The following is a 22,496-nucleotide window of genomic DNA, read 5'->3' as shown; positions in this document are numbered from 1 at the left end:
CTTTGTCTCAGGTCTCTCTCCAGCCTAGTTTGCTGTCTGTTTCCACTTCTCTTTTCTTGAGCCCCTGCCTTCTATGCCCTTGTGCACTCTCCTGACTTCTCCTGTCTGCTTACTTTGTGCCTTCCAACGCACAATGCGAACTACAGGTAGTGCTGCAGGGCCCACACCCTTTTACTTGCCTTACAGAGCAGCTCTGGAGCTGTTACAGTGCCCAGCTGCTGCAAGAAATCAGCTTGAATACTTCAGGGGCTGGGGCATAGCCAACATGAGCCCCACACCGAAGGAGAATGGAGGTGTTTAATGCGAACTAGGGGTCATCCAAGCACCGCAAAAGGCCGCCATGCCCTGCATAACCCTTTTCTCTTTTCATATGCAGATGAGGGTTCCAGCCAACTTTGGCCCACTGCTTGGATGACATCACCGTATGCAAATCCGTCTTCTGCAGACCTTCTCCCAGGAATGCTTTTACTAGTTGTTGCATTTGGTTTGTTGTTTGGGGGTGCTTCAGTATTAGGCAGCCTTCTGCCCTCCCATGTTCATCTGAAAATATGTGTTCTCCCTGCAGTTGTTGTCCCCAGATGAGAGTTCCCTTGTGCTGCCTCAGTTGAATCTCCTTTACTTGACAGAGATGTGCCTGAGCAGCGGCCCTCCCCAGCCCTATCCCAAATCATACTTATTTTGCATAGGAGATACCATGGTCATGAAGATTGTTCTCCCAGGGTGAGGTTCATTCATTGCATTCTGGGTATGCTGACCCCTGTGATTTCCCCAAATGTGGGAAACTCGACTGCATTATTTGTTGTAGTGGGGGACTGTGTTTGTGTTTTCCTCTGGTCAGCTCTGGTAAAAGTCAGATTTCTTTGTCTCAGATCTTCCTCTAGCCTTGTTCTTCTTTCGAGAGTTCCCTTGTGCTGCCTCAGTTGGATCTCCTTCACTTGACAGGGGGTGCCCGAGCAGCGACCCTCCCCAGCTCTAGCCCAACTCCTACTTACCTGCCAGGTGAGATACTATGATCATGAAGGTGCTTCTCCCAGGGCAAGGCTCACCCATTGTACTCTGGGTGTGCTGCCCCTGCGATTTCCCCAAATGTGGGAAACTTGACTGCAGAATTTGTGTTTCCCCTGGTCAGCTCTCGTATAATTCAGATCTCTTTGTCTCAGGTCTCTCTCCAGCCTAGTTTGCTGTCTGTTTCCACTTCTTTTTTCTTGAGCCCCTCCCTTTTATACCCTTGTGCACTATCCTGACTTCTCCTCCTGTCTGCTTACTTTGTGCCTTCCAATGCACAATGCAAACTACAGGTAGTGCTGCAGGGCCCACACCCTTTTACTTGCCTTACAGAGCAGCTCTGGAGCTGTTTCAGTGCCAAGCTGCTGTAAGAAATAAGCTTGAATGCTTCAGAGGCTGGGGCATTGTCAACATGAGCCCCACACCAAAGGAGGGTGGAGGTGTTTAATGCGAACTAGGGGTCATCCAAGCGCCGCAAAAGGCCGCCATGCCCTGCACGCCCCTTTTCTCTTTTCATATGCAGATGAGGATTGAAGCCAACTTTGACCCACTGCTTGGATGACATCACCATATGCAAATCCATCTGCTGCAGGCCTTCCCCCCGGAATGCTTGCACTAGTTGTTGCATTTGGTTTGTTGTTTGGGGGTGCTTCAGTATTAGGCAGCCTTCTGCCCTCCCATGTTCATCTGAAAATATGTGTTCTCCCTGCAGTTGTTGTCCCCAGATGAGAGTTCCCTTGTGCTGCCTCAGTTGAATCTCCTTTACTTGACAGAGATGTGCCTGAGCAGCGGCCCTCCCCAGCCCTATCCCAAATCATACTTATTTTGCATAGGAGATACCATGGTCATGAAGATTGTTCTCCCAGGGTGAGGTTCATTCATTGCATTTTGGGTATGCTGACCCCTGTGATTTCCCCAAATGTGGGTAACTCGACTGCATTATTTGTGGTAGTGGGGGACTGTGTTTGTGTTTTCCTCTGGTCAGCTCTGGTAAAAGTCAGATTTCTTTTTGTTTCAGATCTTCCTCTAGCCTTGTTCTTCTTTCGAGAGTTCCCTTGTGCTGTTCAGTTGGATCTCCTTCAGTTGACAGGGCGGTGCCCGAGCAGCGACCCTCCCCAGCTCAAGCCCAACTCCTACTTACCTGCCAGGTGAGATACTATGATCATGAAGGTGCTTCTTCCAGGGCAAGGCTCACCCATTGCACTCTGGGTGTGCTGCCCCTGCGATTTCCCCAAATGTGGGAAACTTGACTGCATAATTTGTGTTTCCCCTGGTCGGCTCTCATATAATTCACATCTCTTTGTCTCAGGTCTCTCTCCAGCCTAGTTTGCTGTCTGTTTCCACTTCTTTTTTCTTGAGCCCCTCCCTTTTATACCCTTGTGCACTATCCTGACTTCTCCTCCTGTCTGCTTACTTTGTGCCTTCCAATGCACAATGCAAACTACACACCCTTTTACTTGCCTTACAGAGCAGCTCTGGAGCTGTTACAGTGCCAAGCTGCTGTAAGAAATCAGCTTGAATGCTTCAGGGGCTGGGGCATTGTCAACATGAGCCCCACACCGAAGGAGGGTGGGGGTGTTTAATGCGAACTAAGGGTCATCCAAGCGCCGCAAAAGGCCGCCATGCCCTGCATGCCCCTTTTCTCTTTTCATATGCAGATGAGGGTTCCAGCCAACTTTGGCCCACTGCTTGGATGACATCACCGTATGCAAATCCGTCTTCTGCAGAACTTCCCCCAGGAATGCTTGTACTAGTTGTTGCATTTGGTTTGTTGTTTGGGGGTGCTTCAGTATTAGGCAGCCTTCTGCCCTCCCATGTTCATCTGAAAATATGTGTTCTCCCTGCAGTTGTTGTCCCCAGATGAGAGTTCCCTTGTGCTGCCTCAGTTGAATCTCCTATACTTGACAGAGATGTGCTTGAGCAGCGGCCCTCCCCAGCCCTATCCCAAATCATACTTATTTTGCATAGGCGATACCATGGTCATGAAGATTGTTCTCCCAGGGTGAGGTTCATTCATTGCATTCTGGGTATGCTGACCCCTGTGATTTCCAAAATGTGGGAAACTCGACTGCATTATTTGTGGTAGTGGGGGACTGTGTTTGTGCTTTCCTCTGGTCAGCTCTGGTAAAAGTCAGATTTCTTTGTCTCAGATCTTCCTCTAGCCTTGTTCTTCTTTCGAGAGTTCCCTTGTGCTGCCTCAGTTGGATCTCCTTCACTTCACAGGGGGTGCCCGAGCAGCAATCCTCCACAGCTCTGGCCCAACTCCTACTTACCTGCCAGGTTAGATACTATGATCTTCACTGTTAGGGCAATCAGGATGTGGAATTCCCTGCCAGGGAAGGTGGTAATGGCGGACTCTGTAATTGGATTTAAAAAAGGAATGGATACATTTCTGAATGAAAAAGCTATCCAAGTTTATAATACTTAAAATATCAACATGGTTAATCCGGGGGTAACATGAGTTGTAGTAGCTAACTAGTCATAATACATTATTAAGCAAGTATGTAGAATCATCACAACTTAAAACAGGTTGAACACGATGGGCAATTTGCCTCTATTCAACCTCAAAAACTATGTTACTATATGTTACTATATTACTATGTTACTGTAGTATACAGAACACCACAATGCAATGAGCAGTGATAGTGAGCACTGATGAGGATACTAGAACTGACACTGAGCAGCAAGATGCAGCACTGGACTATTAGTAATGTACTGTAGTATGCTGAGCACAACAATGCAGCACAAGACAATGAGCAGTGATACTGAGCACTGATGAGGATACTACTGAGAACTGACACTGAGCAGGAGAGACACACTACTAGTATTACTGAGCAGCAATAAGTATCCACTGATACTGAGCACTGATATTGAGATTTCCACTGAGAGAACATAGCCACGTCCTCTCCGCTCTCTCTTCAATGCACGAGTAAAAATGGCGGCAACGCGCAGCTCTTTATATGGAATCCGAATCTCGCGAGAATCCGACAGCGGGATGATGACATTTTCCCTTGTTCATAGAATTTGGGAGTCATTTTGATCCCAAAGTATTATTAACCTCAATAACCATAATTTCCACTCATTTTCAGTCTATTCTTAACACCTTACACCTCACAATATTATTTTTAGTCCTAAAATTTGCACCGAGGTCGCTGGATGACTAAGCTCAGCGACCCAAGTGGCCGACACAAACACCTGGCCCATCTAGGAGTGGCACTGCAGTGTCACGCAGGATAGCACTTCCAAAAAACACTCCCCAAACAGCACATGACGCAAAGAAAAAAAGAGGCGCAATGAGGTAGCTGTGTGACTAAGCTCAGCGACCCAAGTGGCCGACACAAACACCTGGCCCATCTAGGAGTGGCACTGCAGTGTCACGCAGGATGGCCCTTCCAAAAAACACTCCCCAAACAGCACATGACGCAAAGAAAAAAAGAGGCGCAATGAGGTAGCTGTGTGACTAAGCTCAGCGACCCAAGTGGCCGACACAAACACCTGGCCCATCTAGGAGTGGCACTGCAGTGTCACGCAGGATGGCCCTTCCAAAAACACTCCCCAAAGAGCACATGACGCAAAGAAAAAAAGAGGCGCAATGAGGTAGCTGTGTGACTAAGCTCAGCGACCCAAGTGGCCGACACAAACACCTGGCCCATCTAGGAGTGACACTGCAGTGTCACGCAGGATGGCCCTTCCAAAAAACACTCCCCAAACAGCACATGACGCAAAGAAAAAAAGAGGCGCAATGAGGTAGCTGTGTGACTAAGCTCAGCGACCCAAGTGGCCGACACAAACACCTGGCCCATCTAGGAGTGTCACTGCAGTGTCACGCAGGATGGCCCTTCCAAAAAACACTCCCCAAACAGCACATGACGCAAAGAAAAAAAGAGGCGCAATTAGGTAGCTGTGTGACTAAGCTCAGCGACCCAAGTGGCCGACACAAACACCTGGCCCATCTAGGAGTGGCACTGCAGTGTCACGCAGGATGGCCCTTCCAAAAAACACTCCCCAAACAGCACATGACGCAAAGAAAAATGAAAGAAAAAAGAGGTGCAAGATGGAATTGTCCTTGGGCACTCCCACCCACCCTTATGTTGTATAAACAGGACATGCACACTTTAACCAACCCATAATTTCAGTGACAGGGTCTGCCACACAACTGTGACTGAAATGACGGGTTGGTTTGGACCCCCACCAAAAAAGAAGCAATTAATCTCTCCTTGCACAAACTGGCTCTACAGAGGCAAGATGTCCACCTCATCATCATCCTCCGATTCATCACCGTGTACATCCCCCTCCTCACAGATTATCAATTCGTCCCCACTGGAATCTACCATCTCAGCTCCCTGTGTACTTTGTGGAGGCAATTGCTGCTGGTCATTGTCTCCACGGAGCAATTGATTATAATTCATTTTAATGAACATCATCTTCTCCACATTTTCTGGAAGTAACCTCGTACGCCGATTGCTGACAAGGTGAGCGGCGGCACTAAACACTCTTTCGGAGTACTACTTGTGGGAGGGCAACTTAGGTAGAATAAAGCCAGTTTGTGCAAGGGCCTCCAAATTGCCTCTTTTTCCTGCCAGTATACGTACGGACTGTCTGACGTGCCTACTTGGATGCGGTCACTCATATAATCCTCCACCATTCTTTCAATGGTGAGAGAATCATATGCAGTGACAGTAGACGTCATGTCGTAATCGTTGGCAGGTCCTTCAGTCCGGACCAGATGTCAGCATCAGCAGTCGCTCCAGACTGCCCTGCATCACCGCCAGCGGGTGGGCTCGGAATTCTGAGCCTTTTCCTCGCACCCCCAATTGCGGGAGAATGTGAAGGAGGAGCTGTTGACCGATCAAGTTCCACTTGACTTGATAATTTTCTCACCAGCAGGTCTTTGAACCCCTGCAGACGTGTGTCTGCCGGAAAGAGAGATACAACGTAGGTTTTAAATCTAGGATCGAGCACGGTGGCCAAAATGTAGTGCTCTGATTTCAACAGATTGACCACCCGTGAATCCTGGTTAAGCGAATGAAGGGCTCCATCCACAAGTCCCACATGCCTAGCGGAATCGCTCTGTCTTAGCTCCTCCTTCAATGTCTCCAGCTTCTTCTGCAAAAGCCTGATGACGGGAATGACCTGACTCAGGCTGGCAGTGTCTGAACTGACTTCACGTGTGGCAAGTGGATCTTGATCTTTCCCTAATTTTGGAACCTCAACATTTTTGTTCTCCATATTTTAATAGGCACAACTAAAAGGCACCTCAGGTAAACAATGGAGATGGATGGATTGGATACTAGTATACAATTATGGACGGGCTGCCGAGTGCCGACACAGAGGTAGCCACAGCCGTGAACTACCGCACTGTACTGTGTCTGCTGCTAATATATAGACTGGTTGATAAAGAGATAGTATACTCGTAACTAGTATGTATGTATAAAGAAAGAAAAAAAAACCACGGTTAGGTGGTATATACAATTATGGACGGGCTGCCGAGTGCCGACACAGAGGTAGCCACAGCCGTGAACTACCGCACTGTACTGTGTCTGCTGCTAATATATAGACTGGTTGATAAAGAGATAGTATACTCGTAACTAGTATGTATGTATAAAGAAAGAAAAAAAAACCACGGTTAGGTGGTATATACAATTATGGACGGGCTGCCGAGTGCCGACACAGAGGTAGCCACAGCCGTGAACTACCGCACTGTACTGTGTCTGCTGCTAATATAGACTGGTTGATAAAGAGATAGTATACTCGTAACTAGTATGTATGTATAAAGAAAGAAAAAAAAACCACGGTTAGGTGGTATATACAATTATGGACGGGCTGCCGAGTGCCGACACAGAGGTAGCCACAGCCGTGAACTACCGCACTGTACTGTGTCTGCTGCTAATATATAGACTGGTTGATAAAGAGATAGTATACTCGTAACTAGTATGTATGTATAAAGAAAGAAAAAAAAACCACGGTTAGGTGGTATATACAATTATGGACGGGCTGCCGAGTGCCGACACAGAGGTAGCCACAGCCGTGAACTACCGCACTGTACTGTGTCTGCTGCTAATATATAGACTGGTTGATAAAGATATAGTATACTTGTAACTAGTATGTATGTATAAAGAAAGAAAAAAAAACCACGGTTAGGTGGTATATACAATTATGGACGGGCTGCCGAGTGCCGACACAGAGGTAGCCACAGCCGTGAACTACCGCACTGTACTGTGTCTGCTGCTAATATAGACTGGTTGATAAAGAGATAGTATACTCGTAACTAGTATGTATGTATAAAGAAAGAAAAAAAAACCACGGTTAGGTGGTATATACAATTATGGACGGGCTGCCGAGTGCCGACACAGAGGTAGCCACAGCCGTGAACTGCCGCACTGTACTGTGTCTGCTGCTAATATAGACTGGTTGATAAAGAGATAGTATACTCGTAACTAGTATGACTATAAAGAAAGAAAAAAAAACCACGGTTAGGTGGTATATACAATTATGGACGGGCTGCCGAGTGCCGACACAGAGGTAGCCACAGCCGTGAACTGCCGCACTGTACTGTGTCTGCTGCTAATATAGACTGGTTGATAAAGAGATAGTATACTCGTAACTAGTATGACTATAAAGAAAGAAAAAAAAACCACGGTTAGGTGGTATATACAATTATGGACGGGCTGCCGAGTGCCGACACAGAGGTAGCCACAGCCGTGAACTACCGCACTGTACTGTGTCTGCTGCTAATATAGATTGGTTGATAAAGAGATAGTATACTACTAATATTATATATACTGGTGGTCAGGTCACTGGTCACTAGTCACACTGGCAGTGGCACTCCTGCAGCAAAAGTGTGCACTGTTTAATTTTAATATAATATTATGTACTCCTGGCTCCTGCTATAACCTATAACTGGCACTGCAGTGCTCCCCAGTCTCCCCCACAATTATAAGCTGTGTGAGCTGAGCACAGTCAGATATATATATATATACATTGATGCAGCACACTGGGCTGAGCAGTGCACACAGATATGGTATGTGACTGAGTCACTGTGTGTATCGTTTTTTTCAGGCAGAGAACGGATATATTAAATAAAACAAACAACTGCACTGTCTGGTGGTCACTGTGGTCGTCAGTCACTAAACTCTGCACTCTCTTCTACAGTATCACAGCCTCGGGTCAATCTCTCTCTCTCTCTCTCAACCCTAATCTAAATGGAGAGGACGCCAGCCACGTCCTCTCCCTATCAATCTCAATGCACGTGTGAAAATGGCGGCGACGCGCGGCTCCTTATATAGAATCCGAGTCTCGCGAGAATCCGACAGCGTCATGATGACGTTCGGGCGCGCTCGGGTTAACCGAGCAAGGCGGGAGGATCCGAGTCTGCTCGGACCCGTGAAAAAAACATGAAGTTCGTGCGGGTTCGGATTCAGAGAAACCGAACCCGCTCATCTCTAGTCCTTTCTACACTTTACCACTCTCCACCGGTATTATTATTTCTCCGCTCTCAAGTTCTACATTTCAGTTCATATTTCATCGCTCCCAAGTTCATTTATTATTTAACTGGTTCCAGCCAGTATCCACTACGTGCTAACAACAGTCAGGTTCCAGCCAGTATCCACAGCAGCTGTTTTATCTTCAGCAACCCAGCTTTTCCTGGAACACCAGCTGGCACAATCCTGGGTTATCTCCATTGCTACAGTCGGGCCTGGTAAGGACTTTCCATCTAGAAGATCATAAGAACTATCTCACACTACCAGTGCCCTGTGGCTCCTGCCATCCTGTAGTACCCAGGAACTGTATTTATTCTTTGCTGACTTTTACGTTTTCTTTTACTGCTGCTGTGTTGCGGAGTTGTCATAATAAACATCATTGACTTTTATCCAAGTTGTCGTGGTCACGCCTTCGGGCATTTATTATTTATGTTACTTACATGTCCAGGGGTCTGACACAACCTCCCAGGTTCCGGTACATCTCAGCCCCTACAACTGAGGCTGCCTCCCGTCAGCTCAGGCCCTCAGTTGTGACAGCTTCCCCTTGCTATAAACATGGTTTGTACTCTTTTCCATGTGTTCCCAGATCTTTCAAACAATTAGTGTGGTCAAGAAAGTTCTGTTTGAAAAGAAACAAACATTTACTGTCATTTCTATGCAAATGAGCTTACATTAAAGCACACTCGTTCTATCTTTAAACCGATAAAATAAAACCCCAATAAGATGGGGCATGCAAAAATTGAGATAAAACTCAGTTTTGCTCCTCTCCACGGAAATCTTTAGTAAAAGGCGAAAGATTTGTTCGTTCTGAAGAGAAACCACAGCATGACCAAGATTCTACCTGTCGCCTGAGTGCCATGCCAGCAGTCCTCATTCAGCTCAAAGTGAGCACCAACTTTGAAAGAAAGAAAGCAGATTTCTCACCAGGCTTCCCCTTGCTATAAACATGGTTTGTACTCTTTTCCATGTGCTCCCAGATCTTTCAAGCAATTAGTATAGTCAAGAAAGTTCTGTTTGAAAAGAAACAAACATTTACTGTCATTTCTATGCAAATGAGCTTACATTAAAGCACACTCGTTCTATCTTTAAACTGATAAAAGAAACCCCAATAAGACGGGGCATGCAAAAATTGAGATAAAACTCAGTTTTGCTCCTCTCCACGGAAATCTTTAGTAAAAGGCGAAAGATTTGTTCGTTCTGAAGAGAAACCAGAGCATGACCAAGATTCCACCTGTCGCCTGAGTGCCATGCCAGCAGTCCTCATTCAGCTCAAAGTGAGCACCCAATTTGAAAGAAAGAAAGCAGATTTCTCACCAGGCTTCCCCTTGCTATAAGCATGGTTTGTACTCTTTTCCATGTGCTCCCAGATCTTTCAAGCAATTAGTATGGTCAAGAAAGTTCTGCTTGAAAAGAAACAGGCATTTATTGTCATTGTTATGCAAATAAACTTACATTAAAGCTAACAAGAAAGCACACTCGTTCTGTCTTTAATCCGATAAAAGAAACCCCAATAATATGGGGCATGCAAAAATTGAGATAAAACTCAGTTTTGCTCCTCTCCACGGAAATCTTTAGTAAAAGGCGAAAGATTTGTTCGTTCTGAAGAGAAACCAGAGCATGACCAAGATTCCACCTGTCGCCTGAGTGCCGTGCCAGCAGTCCTCATTCAGATCAAAGTGAGCGCCCAATTTGAAAGAAAGCAGATTTCTCACCTGTCTTCTCCTTGCTATAAGCATGGTTTGTACTGTATTCCATGTGCTCCCAGATCTTTCAAGCAAGTAGCATGGTCAAGAAAGTTCTGTTTGAAAAGAAACAAACATTTACTGTCATTTCTATGCAAATGAGCTTACATTAAAGCACACTCATTCTATCTTTAAACCGATAAAAGAAACCCCAAAAAGATGGGGCATGCAAAAATTGAGATAAAACTCGGTTTTGCTCCTCTCCACGGAAATCTTTAGTAAAAGGCGAAAGATTTGTTCGTTCTGAAGAGAAACCAGAGCATGACCAAGATTTTTATCTGAAAATATGTGTTCTCCCTGCAGTTGTTGTCCCCAGATGAGAGTTCCCTTGTGCTGCCTCAGTTGAATCTCCTTTACTTGACAGGGGGATGCTCGAGCAGCGACCCTCCCCAGCTCTAGCCCAACTCCTACTTACCTGCCAGGTGAGATACTATGATCATGAAGGTGCTTCTCCCAGGGCAAGGCTCACCCATTGCACTCTGGGTGTGCTGCTTCTGCGTTTTCCCCAAATGTGGGAAACTTGACTGCATAATTTGTGTTTCCCCTGGTCGGCTCTCGTATAATTCAGATCTCTTTGTCTCAGGTCTCTCTCCAGCCTAGTTTGCTGTCTGTTTCCACTTCTCTTTTCTTGAGCCGCTCCCTTCTATGCCCTTGCGCACTATCCTGACTTCTCCCGTCTGCTTACTTCGTGCCTTCCAACGCACAATGCAAACTACAGGTAGTGCTGCAGGGCCCACACCCTTTTACTTGCCTTACAGAGCGTCTCTGGAGCAGTTACAGTGCCCAGCTGCTGCAAGAAATCAGCTTGAATGCTTCAGGGGCTGGGGCATAGCCAACATGAGCCCCACACCGAAGGAGGGTGGAGGTGTGTAATGCGAACTAGGGGTCATCCAAGCGCCGCAAAAGGCCGCCATGCCCTGCACGCCCCTTGTCTCTTTTCATATGCAGACGAGGGTTGAAGCCAACTTTGACCCACTGTTTGGATGACATCACCATATGCAAATCCATCTGCTGCAGGCCTTCCCCCAGGAATGCTTGCACTAGTTGTTGCATTTGGTTTGTTGTTTGGGGGTGCTTCAGTATTAGGCAGCCTTCTGCCCTCCCATGTTCATCTGAAAATATGTGTTCTCCCTGCAGTTGTTGTCCCCAGATGAGAGTTCCCTTGTGCTGCCTCAGTTGAATCTCCTTTACTTGACAGAGATGTGCCTGAGCAGCGGCCCTCCCCAGCCCTATCCCAAATCATACTTATTTTGCATAGGCGATACCATGGTCATGAAGATTGTTCTCCCAGGGTGAGGTTCATTCATTGCATTCTGGGTATGCTGACCCCTGTGATTTCCCCAAATGTGGGAAACTCGACTGCATTATTTGTGGTAGTGGGGGACTGTGTTTGTGCTTTCCTCTGGTCAGCTCTGGTAAAAATCAGATTTCTTTATATCAGATCTTCCTCTAGCCTTGTTCTTCTTTCGAGAGTTCCCTTGTGCTGCCTCAGTTGGATCTCTTTCACTTGAGAGGGGGGTGCCCGAGCAGCGACCCTCCCCAGCTCTAGCCCAACTCCTACTTACCTGCCAGGTGAGATACTATGATCATGAAGGTGCTTCTCCCAGGGCAAGGCTCACCCATTGCATTCTGGTTGTGCTGCCCCTGCGATTTCCCCAAATGTGGGAAACTTGACTGCATAATTTGTGTTTCCCTTGGTCATCTCTCGTATAATTCAGATCTCTTTGTCTCAGGTCTCTCTCCAGCCTAGTTTGCTGTCTGTTTCCACTTCTCTTTTCTTGAGCCGCTCCCTTCTATGCCCTTGCGCACTATCCTGACTTCTCCCGTCTGCTTACTTCGTGCCTTCCAATGCACAATGCAAACTACAGGTAGTGCTGCAGGGCCCACACCCTTTTACTTGCCTTACAGAGCAGCTCTGGAGCAGTTACAGTGCCCAGCTGCTGCAAGAAATCAGCTTGAATGCTTCAGGGGCTGGGGCATAGCCAACATGAGCCCCACACCGAAGGAGGGTGGAGGTGTGTAATGCGAACTAGGGGTCATCCAAGCGCCGCAATAGGGCGCCATGCCCTGCACGCCCCTTTTCTCTTTTCATATGCAGACGAGGGTTGAAGCCAACTTTGACCCACTGCTTGGATGGCATCACCATATGCAAATCCATCTGCTGCAGGCCTTCCCCCAGGAATGCTTGCACTAGTTGTTGCATTTGGTTTGTTGTTTGGGGGTGCTTCAGTATTAGGCAGCCTTCTCCCCTCCCATGTTCATCTGAAAATATGTGTTCTCCCTGCAGTTGTTGTCCCCAGATGAGAGTTCCCTTGTGCTGCCTCAGTTGAATCTCCTTTACTTGAAAGAGATGTGCCTGAGCAGCGGCCCTCCCCAGCCCTATCCCAAATCATACTTATTTTGCATAGGAGAGACCATGGTCTTGAAGATTGTTCTCCCAGGGTGAGGTTCATTCATTGCATTCTGGGTATGCTGACCCCTGTGATTTCCCCAAATGTGGGAAACTCAACTGCATTATTTGTGGTAGTGGGGGACTGTGTTTGTGCTTTCCTCTGGTCAGCTCTGGTAAAAGTCAGATTTCTTTGTTTCAGATCTTCCTCTAGCCTTGTTCTTCTTTCGAGAGTTCCCTTGTGCTGCCTCAGTTGGATCTCCTTCACTTGACAGGGGGGTGCCCGTGCAGCGACTCTCCCCAGCTCTAGCCCAACTTCTACTTACCTGCCAGGTGAGATACTATAATCATGAAGGTGCTTCTCCCAGGGCAAGGCTCACCCATTGCACTCTGGATGTGCTGCCCCTGCGATTTCCCCAAATGTGGGAAACTTGACTGCATAATTTGTGTTTCCCCTGGTCGGCTCTCGTATAATTCAGATCTCTTTGTCTCAGGTCTCTCTCCAGCCTAGTTTGCTGTCTGTTTCCACTTCTCTTTTCTTAAGTGCCTTCCAATGCACAATGCAAACTACAGGTAGTGCTGCAGGGCCCACACCCTTTTACTTGCCGTACAGAGCAGCTCTGGAGCTGTTACAGTGCCCAGCTGCTGCAAGAAATCAGCTTGAATGCTTCAGGGGCTGGGGCATAGCAAACATGAGCCCCACACCGAAGGAGGGTGGGGGTGTTTAATGCGAACTAAGGGTCATCCAAGCGCCGCAAAAGGCCGCCATGCCCTGCATACCCCTTTTCTTTTTTCATATGCAGATGAGGGTTCCAGCCAACTTTGGCCCACTGCTTGGATGACATCACCGTATGCAAATCCGTCTTCTGCAGAACTTCCCCCAGGAATGCTTGTACTAGTTGTTGCATTTGGTTTGTTGTTTGGGGGTGCTTCAGTATTAGGCAGCCTTCTGCCCTCCCATGTTCATCTGAAAATAGAGATATCGGCAAGGAAAAGCTGTATTGTACCTTTGCATTTTTCTCCCAAACGAAGGACACTAGAATGAAAATTTTAAAGCCTCCTATTAGTGCTTCATCTACACGTTATAGCCCTTAATTTTCCAATGCCTATCTCTTTGCAAAAGAGAGATATCGGCAAGGAAAAGCTGTATTGTACCTTTGCAGTTTTCTCCCAAACGAAGGACACTAGAATGAAAATTTTAAAGCCTCCTGTTAGTGCTTCATCTACACGTTATAGCCCTGAATTTTCCAATGCCTATCTCTTTGCAAAAGAGAGATATCGGCAAGGAAAAGCTGTATTGTACCTTTGCATTTTTCTCCCAAACGAAAGACACTAGAATGAAAATTTTAAAGCCTCCTGTTAGTGCTTCATCTACACGTTATAGCCCTGAATTTTCCAATGCCTATCTCTTTGCAAAAGAGAGATATCGGCATGGAAAAGCTGTATTGTACCTTTGCATTTTTCTCCCAAACGAAGGACACTAGAATGAAAATTTAAAAGCCTCCTGTTAGTGCTTCATCTACACGGTATAGCCCTGAATTTTCCAATGCCTAGCTCTTTGCAAAAGAGAGATATTGGCAAGGAAAAGCTGTATTGTACCTTTGCTTTTTTCTCCCAAACGAAGGACACTAGAATGAAAATTGTAAAGCCTCCTCTTAGTGCTTCATCTACACGTTATAGCCCTGAATTTTCCAATGCCTATCTCTTTGCAAAAGAGAGATATCGGCAAGGAAAAGCTGTATTGTACCTTTGCATTTTTCTCCCAAACGAAGGACACTAGAATGAAAATTTTAAAGCCTCCTGTTAGTGCTTCATCTACACGTTATAGCCCTGAATTTTCCAATGCCTATCTCTTTGCAAAAGAGAGATATCGGCAAGGAAAAGCTGTATTGTACCTTTGCATTTTTCTCCCAAACGAAAGACACTAGAATGAAAATTTTAAAGCCTCCTGTTAGTGCTTCATCTACACGTTATAGCCCTGAATTTTCCAATGCCTATCTCTTTGCAAAAGAGAGATATCGGCAAGGAAATGCTGTATTGTACCTTTGCATTTTTCTCCCAAACGAAAGACACTAGAATGAAAATTTTAAAGCCTCCTGTTAGTGCTTCATCTACACGTTATAGCCCTGCATTTTCCAATGCCTATCTCTTTGCAAAAGAGAGATATCGGCAAGGAAAAGCTGCATTGTACTTTTGCATTTTTCTCCCAAACGAAGGACACTAGAATGAAAATTTTAAAGCCTCCTTTTAGTGCTTCATCTACACGTAATAGCCCTGAATTTTCCAATGCCTATCTCTTTGCAAAAGAGAGATATCGGCAAGGAAATGCTGTATTGTACCTTTGCATTTTTCTCCCAAACGAAAGACACTAGAATGAAAATTTTAAAGCCTCCTGTTAGTGCTTCATCTACACGTTATAGCCCTGCAATAGAAACACCTTGGCTGGCGAAAATACATCACATATAGCCCCCAGGGCTATATGGATGAATTTTAACCCCTGGCAGATTCCACAGAAAAACGGGAGAAAAGGCCGCCGAGAAGGGGGCGGAGCCTATCTCCTCAGCACACTGGCGCCATTTTCTCTCACAGCTCCGTTGGAGGGAAACTCCCTGGCTCTCCCCTGCAGTTACTACACTACAGAAAGGGGTTAAAAAAGAGAGGGGGGCACTAATTAGGTGTAGTATAACAATACAGCAGCTATAAGGGGAAAAACACTTATATAAGGTTATCCCTGTATATATATATATATATATAGCGCTCTGGTGTGTGCTGGCATACTCTCCCTCTGTCTCCCCAAAGGGCTAGTGGGGTCCTGTCCTCTATCAGAGCATTCCCTGTGTGTGTGTGTGTGTCGGTACGATTGTGTCGACATGTATGAGGAGGAAAATGGTGTGGAGGCGGAGCAATTGCCTGTAATGGAGTTGTCACCCCCTAGGGAGTCGACACCTGAGTGGCTGAGCTTATGGAAGGAATTACGTGACAGTGTCAGCTCTTTACAAAAGATTGATGACATGAGACAGCCGGCTACTCAGCCTGTGCCTGTCCAGGTGTCTCAAAAGCCATCAGGGGCTCTAAAACGCCCGTTACCGCAGATGGCAGATACAGACGCCGACACGGATACTGATTCCAGTGTCGACGATTAAGAGACGAATGTGACTTCCAGTAGGGCCACACGTTACATGATTGAGGCTATGGAAAATGTTTTTACACATTTCTGATAATACCAGTACCACTAAAAAGGGTATTATGTTGGGTGAGAAAAAACTGCCTGTAGTTTTTCCTGCATCTGAGGAATTAAATGAAGTGTGTGATGATGCGTGGGTTTCCCCCGATAAAAACTGTTAATTCCTAAAAAGTTATTAGCATCATACCCCTTCCCGCCAGAGGATAGGGCACATTGGGAAACACCCCCTAGGGTGAATAAAGCCCTCACACGCTTGTCTAAACAGGTGGCACTACCGTCCCCGGATACGGCCGCCCTTAAGGAACCTGCTGACAGAAAGCAGTAAAATATCCTAAAATGTATATACACTCACACGGGTGTGATACTGCGACCAGCAATCGCCTCAGCCTGGATGTGCAGTGCTGGGGTGGCTTGGTCGGATTCCCTGACTGACAATATTGATACCCTAGATAGGGACAGTATATTACTGACTATAGAGCATTTAAAAGATGCTTTCTATATATGCGTGATGCACAGAGGGATATTTGCCGACTGGCATCAAGAGTAAGTGCGCTGTCCATTTCTGCCAGAAGAGGGTTATGGACAAGACAGTGGTCATGTGATGCTGATTCCAAAAGGCATATGGAAGTATCGCCTTATAAAAGGGAGGAGTTATTTGGGGTAGGTCTAACAGACCTGGTGGCCACGGCAACGGCTGGGAAATCCACATTTTTACCCCAGGTAGCCTCTCAACATAAGAAGACGCCGTATTATCAGGCGCAGTCCTTTGGGCCCCATAAGGGCAAGCGGGCAAAAGGCTCCTCATTTCTGCCCCGTGGCAGAGGGAGAGGAAAAAGGCTGCAGCAAACAGCCAGTTCCCAGGAACAGAAACGGTGGGGGCCCGTCTCATAAATTTCAGCGTGCAGTGGGCTCACTCACAGGTGGACCCCTGGATCCTTCAGGTGGTATCTCAGGGGTACAAATTGGAATTCGAGACGTCTCCCCTTCGCCGTTTTCCTAAAGTCTGCTTTACCGACGTCTCCCTCCGACAGGGAGGCGGTATGGGAAGCCATTCACAAGCTGTATTCCCAGCAGGTGATAATCAAGGTACCCCTCCTACAACAGGGAAAGGGGTATTATTCCACGCTGTTTGTGGTACCGAAGCCGGACGGCTCGGTGAGACCTAATTTAAATCTGAAATCCTTGAACACTTACATACAAAGGTTCAAATTCAAGATGGAGTCACTCAGAGCGGTGATGGCAAACCGGGAAGAAGGGGATTATATGGTGTCTCTGGACATCAAGGATGCTTATCTCCATGTCCCAAATTACCCTTCTCACCAAGGGTACCTCAGGTTTGTGGTACAGAACTGTCACTATCAGTTTCAGACGCTGCCGTTTGGTTTGTCCACGGCACCCCGGGTCTTTACCAAAGTAATGGCCGAAATGATGATACTCCTTCGAAGGAAGGGAGTTTTAATTATCCCTTACTTGGACGATCTCCGGATAAGGGCAAGATCCAGGGAACAGTTGGTAGTCGGGGTAGCACTATCTCAAGTAGTGTTGCGGCAGCACGGTTGGATTCTTAATATTCCAAAATCGCAGCTGATTCCGACGACACGTCTTCTATTCCTAAGGATGATCCTGGACACAGTCCAGAAAATAAGAATTTACTTACCGATAATTCTATTTCTCATAGTCCGTAGTGGATGCTGGGGACTCCGAAAGGACCATGGGGAATAGCGGCTCCGCAGGAGACTGGGCACAAAGTAAAAGCTTTAGGACTAGCTGGTGTGCACTGGCTCCTCCCCCTATGACCCTCCTCCAAGCCTCAGTTAGGATACTGTGCCCGGACGAGCGTACACAATAAGGAAGGATTTTGAATCCCGGGTAAGACTCATACCAGCCACACCAATCACACCGTACAACTTGTGATCTGAACCCAGTTAACAGCATGATAACAGAAGGAGCCTCTGAAAAGATGGCTCACAACAACAATAACCCGATTTTTGTAACAATAACTATGTACAAGTAATGCAGACAATCCGCACTTGGGATGGGCGCCCAGCATCCACTATGGACTATGAGAAATAGAATTATCGGTAAGTAAATTCTTATTTTCTCTAACGTCCTAGTGGATGCTGGGGACTCCGAAAGGACCATGGGGATTATACCAAAGCTCCCAACCGGGTGGGAGAGTGCGGATGACTCTGCAGCACCGAATGAGAGAACTCCAGGTCCTCCTCAGCCAGGGTATCAAATTTGTAGAATTTAGCAAACATGTTTTCCCCTGACCAAGTAGCTGCTCGGCAAAGTTGTAAAGCCGAGACCCCTCGGGCAGCCGCCCAAGATGAGCCCACTTTCCGTGTGGAATGGGCTTTTACAGATTTTGGCTGTGGCAGGCCTGCCACAGAATGTGCAAGCTGAATTGTACTACAAATCCAACGAGCAATCGTCTGCTTAGAAGCAGGAGCACCCAGCTTGCTGGGTGCATACAGGATAAACAGCGAATCAGATTTTCTGACTCCAGCCGTCCTGGAAACATATATTTTCAGGGCCCTGACTACGTCCAGCAACTTGGAATCCTCCAAGTCCCTAGTAGCCGCAGGCACCACATATGAAAAATTAGGTAAGGGCTTTTATAGGATAAAGCCGCCAATTCTGAGACACGATGTACAGAGAGCCAACGTAAAAAATAACAATGTTTATTAATAAAACATATAAAAAGATTAATTGTCAAATAACCGGTGAAAAATATATATAAATATATATAAGAACATTCTACCTTTGAGAAAGTCACGTGAACGTGACGAAACGCGTCAGGACCCGCCCCTATCCACACTCAGCTCAGGTGAAATCTTCCAGGTGTTCCTTGGTCCCCGCTGCACCCTCCTTCTACAGCATCCGACATCAGCGGCTTCAGCGCACACGCCGCCACGACCGGGTTGTGAGAGAGACGGTCCATTCCTTTCCGCTGCACAGCGTATATGGGCATTGCAGGACATTGAAGCCGAGGACGCTCGGCTCTTACCAGCCCATTTTGGAAAGGTATTGAATATCAATTTCAACTGAGGGACTTTTTTATTCATTAGGATCCTACCAACACACCTGGTATTTATCAACTATCTAACAAGTGAATCACTGAACTTTTCACCCCAATAAGCTGAGTCATTACAATATACCACTAGTTCACGTCTAGTGACTGTTCTTATATATATTTGTATATATTTTTCACCGGTTATTTGACAATTAATCTTTTTATATGTTTTATTAATAAACATTGTTATTTTTTACGTTGGCTCTCTGTACATCATGTTTCGTTCCTGATATTCAGCGCAGCCGTTTGTTCTTTTTCTATGCTATCACCACAATACTACACATAGTATTCCGGCAAGCGCAGACTATCAGGAACATAAAATTGTGATTATTTAATTCTATGAAACACGTATTGGTTTTCACTTTTTATTTTGATGATTAGGCGCTCGTTTGTTGCAGTTTTTTGTTTTGGTCAATTCTGAGACACGCCTGGCTGAAGCCAGGGCTAACAGCATTACCACTTTCCATGTGAGATATTTTAAGTCCACAGTGGTGAGTGGTTCAAACCAATGTGATTTTAGGAATCCCAAAACTACATTGAGATCCCAAGGTGCCACTGGAGGCACAAAAGGAGGCTGTATATGCAGTACTCCCTTGACAAACGTCTGAACTTCAGGAACAGAAGCCAGTTCTTTTTGGAAGAATATTGACAGGGCCGAAATTTGAACCTTAATGGACCCTAATTTGAGGCCCATAGACAGTCCTGTTTGCAGGAAATGCAGGAAACGACCCAGTTGAAATTCCTCTGTAGGGGCCTTCCTGGCCTCGCACCACGCAACATATTTACGCCAAATACGGTGATAATGTTGTATGGTTACATCCTTCCTGGCTTTGATCAGGGTAGGGATGACTTCATCCGGAATGCCTTTTTCCTTCAGGATCCGGCGTTCAACCGCCATGCCGTCAAACGCAGCCGCGGTAAGTCTTGGAACAGACATGGTCCCTGCTGGAGCAGGTCCTTTCTTAGAGGTAGAGGCCACGGGTCTTCCGTGAGCATCTCTTGAATTTCCGGGTACCAAGTCCTTCTTGGCCAATCCGGAGCCACGAGTATAGTCTTTACTCCTCTCCTTCTTATGATTCTCAGTACTTTTGGTATGAGAGGAAGAGGAGGGAACACATACACTGACTGGTACACCCACGGTGTTACCAGAGAGTCCACAGCTATTGCCTGAGGGTCCCTTGACCTGGCGCAATATCTGTCCAGCTTTTTGTTGAGGCGGGACGCCATCATGTCCACCCTTTGGTTTTTCCCAACGGTTCACAATCATGTGGAAGACTTCTGGGTGAAGTCCCCACTCCCCCGGGTGAAGATCGTGTCTGCTGAGGAAGTCTGCTTCCCAGTTGTCCACTCCCGGAATGAACACTGCTGACAGTGCTATCACATGATTCTCCGCCCAGCGAAGAATCCTTGCCACTTCCATCATTGCCCTCCTGCTTCTTGTGCCGCCCTGTCTGTTTACGTGGGCGACTGCCGTGATGTTGTCCGACTGGATCAACACCGGCTGACCCTGAAGCAGAGGTCTTGCCTGACTTAGGGCATTGTAAATGGCCCTTAGTTCCAGGATATTTATGTGAAGTGACGTTTCCATGCTTGACCACAAGCCCAGGAAATTTCTTCCCTGTGTGACTGCTCCCCAGCCTCTCAGGCTGGCATCCGTGGTCACCAGGACCCAATCCTGAATGCCGAATCTGCGGCCCTCTAGGAGATGAGCACTCTGTAACCACCACAGGAGAGACATCCTTGTCCTTGGAGACAGGGTTATCCGCTGATGCATTTGAAGATGCGATCCGGACCATTTGTCCAGCAGATCCCACTGAAAAGTTCTTGCATGGAATCTGCCGAATGGAATCGCTTCGTAAGAAGCCACCATCTTTCCCAGGACCATTGTGCATTGTACTGACACTTGGCCTGGTCTTAGGAGGTTCCTGACTATGTCGGATAACTCCTTGGCTTTCTCCTCCGGGAGAAACACCTTTTTCTGTACTGTGTCCAGAATCATCCCTAGGAACAGCAGACGTGTCGTCGGAATCAGCTGCGATTTTGGAATATTTAGAATCCATCCGTGCTGTCGTAGTACTACTTGAGATAGTGCTACTCCGACCTCTAACTGTTCTCTGGACCTTGCCTGCTTACTTTGTGCCTTCCAATGCACAATGCAAACTACAGGTAGTGCTGCAGGGCCCACACCCTTTTACTTGCCGTACAGAGTAGCTCTGGAGCTGTTACAGTGCCCAGCTGCTGCAAGAAATCAGCTTGAATGCTTCAGGGGCTGGGGCATAGCCAACATGAGCCCCACACCGAAGGAGGGTGGAGGTGTTTAATGCGAACTAGGGGTCATCCAAGCGCCGCAAAAGGCCGCCATGCCCTGCACGCCCCTTTTCTCTTTTCATATGCAGACGAGGGTTGAAGCCAACTTTGACCCACTGCTTGGATGACATCACCGTATGCAAATCCATCTGCTGCAGGCCTTCCCCCAGGAATGCTTGCACTAGTTGTTGCATTTGGTTTGTTGTTTGACCCACTGCTTGGATGACATCACCGTATGCAAATCCATCTGCTGCAGGCCTTCCCCCAGGAATGCTTGCACTAGTTGTTGCATTTGGTTTGTTGTTTGGGGGTGCTTCATTATTAGGCAGCCTTCTGCCCTCCCATGTTCATCTGAAAATTTGTGTTCTCCCTGCAGTTGTTGTCCCCAGATGAGAGTTCCCTTGTGCTGCCTCAGTTGAATCTCCTTTACTTGACAGAGATGTGCCTGAGCAGCGGCCCTCCCCAGCCCTATCCCAAATCATACTTATTTTGCATAGGAGATACCATGGTCATGAAGATTGTTCTCCCAGGGTGAGGTTCATTCATTGCATTCTGGGTATGCTGACCCCTGTGATTTCCCCAAATGTGGGAAACTCGACTGCATTATTTGTGGTAGTGGGGGACTGTGTTTGTGCTTTCCTCTGGTCAGCTCTGGTAAAAGTCAGATTTATTTGTCTCAGATCTTCCTCTAGCCTTGTTCTTCTTTCGAGAGTTCCCTTGTGCTGCCTCAGTTGGATCTCCTTCACTTGACAGGGGGGTACCCGAGCAGCGACCCTCCCCAGCTCTAGCCCAACTTCTACTTACCTGGCAGGTGAGATACTATGATCATGTAGGTGCTTCTCCCAGGGCAAGGCTCACCCATTGCACTCTGGGTGTGCTGCTCCTGCGATTTCCCCAAATGTGGGAAACTTGACTGCATAATTTGTGTTTCCCCTGGTCGGCTCTCATATAATTCAGATCTCTTTGTCTCAGGTCTCTCTCCAGCCTAGTTTGCTGTCTGTTTCAACTTCTCTTTTCTTGAGCCGCTCCCTTCTATGCCCTTGCGCACTATCCTGACTTCTCCCGTCTGCTTACTTTGTGCCTTCCAATGCACAATGCAAACTACAGGTAGTGCTGCAGGGCCCACACCCTTTTACTTGCCGTTCAGAGCAGCTCTGGAGCTGTTACAGTGCCCAGCTGCTGCAAGAAATCAGCTTGAATGCTTCAGGGGCTGGGGCATAGCCAACATGAGCCCCACACCGAAGGAGGGTGGAGGTGTTTAATGCGAACTAGGGGTCATCCAAGCGCCGCAAAAGGCCGCCATGCCCTGCAC

At 47.0% G+C, this 22,496-nt stretch overlaps 14 non-coding genes and 2 pseudogenes across 14 annotated transcripts; 12 read left to right on the top strand and 4 right to left on the bottom strand.

The window, feature by feature from the left end:
- Window positions 1-669: 669 nt before the first annotated feature.
- Window positions 670-833, top strand: LOC135021403 (U1 spliceosomal RNA). The gene has a single exon (XR_010218655.1). It is a non-coding gene; the product is annotated as a U1 spliceosomal RNA (small nuclear RNA).
- Window positions 834-984: 151 nt separating this feature from the next.
- LOC135021543 (U1 spliceosomal RNA) lies at window positions 985-1,147 on the top strand. Its single transcript, XR_010218776.1, has one exon. It is a non-coding gene; the product is annotated as a U1 spliceosomal RNA (small nuclear RNA).
- A 674-nt stretch (window positions 1,148-1,821) lies between these two features.
- On the top strand, window positions 1,822-1,985 carry LOC135021399 (U1 spliceosomal RNA). Its single transcript, XR_010218651.1, has one exon. It is a non-coding gene; the product is annotated as a U1 spliceosomal RNA (small nuclear RNA).
- A 153-nt stretch (window positions 1,986-2,138) lies between these two features.
- LOC135021532 (U1 spliceosomal RNA) lies at window positions 2,139-2,280 on the top strand (annotated as a pseudogene).
- A 676-nt stretch (window positions 2,281-2,956) lies between these two features.
- Window positions 2,957-3,119, top strand: LOC135021437 (U1 spliceosomal RNA). Its single transcript, XR_010218688.1, has one exon. It is a non-coding gene; the product is annotated as a U1 spliceosomal RNA (small nuclear RNA).
- Window positions 3,120-9,197: 6,078 nt separating this feature from the next.
- Window positions 9,198-9,313, bottom strand: LOC135021618 (U5 spliceosomal RNA). The gene has a single exon (XR_010218842.1). It is a non-coding gene; the product is annotated as a U5 spliceosomal RNA (small nuclear RNA).
- A 274-nt stretch (window positions 9,314-9,587) lies between these two features.
- On the bottom strand, window positions 9,588-9,703 carry LOC135021607 (U5 spliceosomal RNA). Its single transcript, XR_010218831.1, has one exon. It is a non-coding gene; the product is annotated as a U5 spliceosomal RNA (small nuclear RNA).
- A 286-nt stretch (window positions 9,704-9,989) lies between these two features.
- LOC135021601 (U5 spliceosomal RNA) lies at window positions 9,990-10,105 on the bottom strand. Its single transcript, XR_010218825.1, has one exon. It is a non-coding gene; the product is annotated as a U5 spliceosomal RNA (small nuclear RNA).
- A 270-nt stretch (window positions 10,106-10,375) lies between these two features.
- LOC135021606 (U5 spliceosomal RNA) lies at window positions 10,376-10,491 on the bottom strand. The gene has a single exon (XR_010218830.1). It is a non-coding gene; the product is annotated as a U5 spliceosomal RNA (small nuclear RNA).
- A 144-nt stretch (window positions 10,492-10,635) lies between these two features.
- On the top strand, window positions 10,636-10,798 carry LOC135021563 (U1 spliceosomal RNA). The gene has a single exon (XR_010218794.1). It is a non-coding gene; the product is annotated as a U1 spliceosomal RNA (small nuclear RNA).
- Window positions 10,799-11,469: 671 nt separating this feature from the next.
- On the top strand, window positions 11,470-11,633 carry LOC135021392 (U1 spliceosomal RNA). The gene has a single exon (XR_010218644.1). It is a non-coding gene; the product is annotated as a U1 spliceosomal RNA (small nuclear RNA).
- Window positions 11,634-11,785: 152 nt separating this feature from the next.
- Window positions 11,786-11,948, top strand: LOC135021562 (U1 spliceosomal RNA). Its single transcript, XR_010218793.1, has one exon. It is a non-coding gene; the product is annotated as a U1 spliceosomal RNA (small nuclear RNA).
- A 671-nt stretch (window positions 11,949-12,619) lies between these two features.
- On the top strand, window positions 12,620-12,783 carry LOC135021659 (U1 spliceosomal RNA). The gene has a single exon (XR_010218881.1). It is a non-coding gene; the product is annotated as a U1 spliceosomal RNA (small nuclear RNA).
- Window positions 12,784-12,935: 152 nt separating this feature from the next.
- Window positions 12,936-13,098, top strand: LOC135021551 (U1 spliceosomal RNA). The gene has a single exon (XR_010218784.1). It is a non-coding gene; the product is annotated as a U1 spliceosomal RNA (small nuclear RNA).
- An 8,566-nt stretch (window positions 13,099-21,664) lies between these two features.
- Window positions 21,665-21,828, top strand: LOC135021468 (U1 spliceosomal RNA). Its single transcript, XR_010218718.1, has one exon. It is a non-coding gene; the product is annotated as a U1 spliceosomal RNA (small nuclear RNA).
- A 152-nt stretch (window positions 21,829-21,980) lies between these two features.
- On the top strand, window positions 21,981-22,122 carry LOC135021465 (U1 spliceosomal RNA; annotated as a pseudogene).
- Window positions 22,123-22,496: the final 374 nt, after the last annotated feature.

Source organism: Pseudophryne corroboree, unplaced genomic scaffold (genome assembly GCF_028390025.1).
Source record: "Pseudophryne corroboree isolate aPseCor3 unplaced genomic scaffold, aPseCor3.hap2 scaffold_370, whole genome shotgun sequence".
NCBI lineage: Eukaryota > Metazoa > Chordata > Amphibia > Anura > Myobatrachidae > Pseudophryne > Pseudophryne corroboree.
Note: the sequence above shows the minus strand (reverse complement) of the source record. Positions and strands in the feature narration are given on the sequence as shown.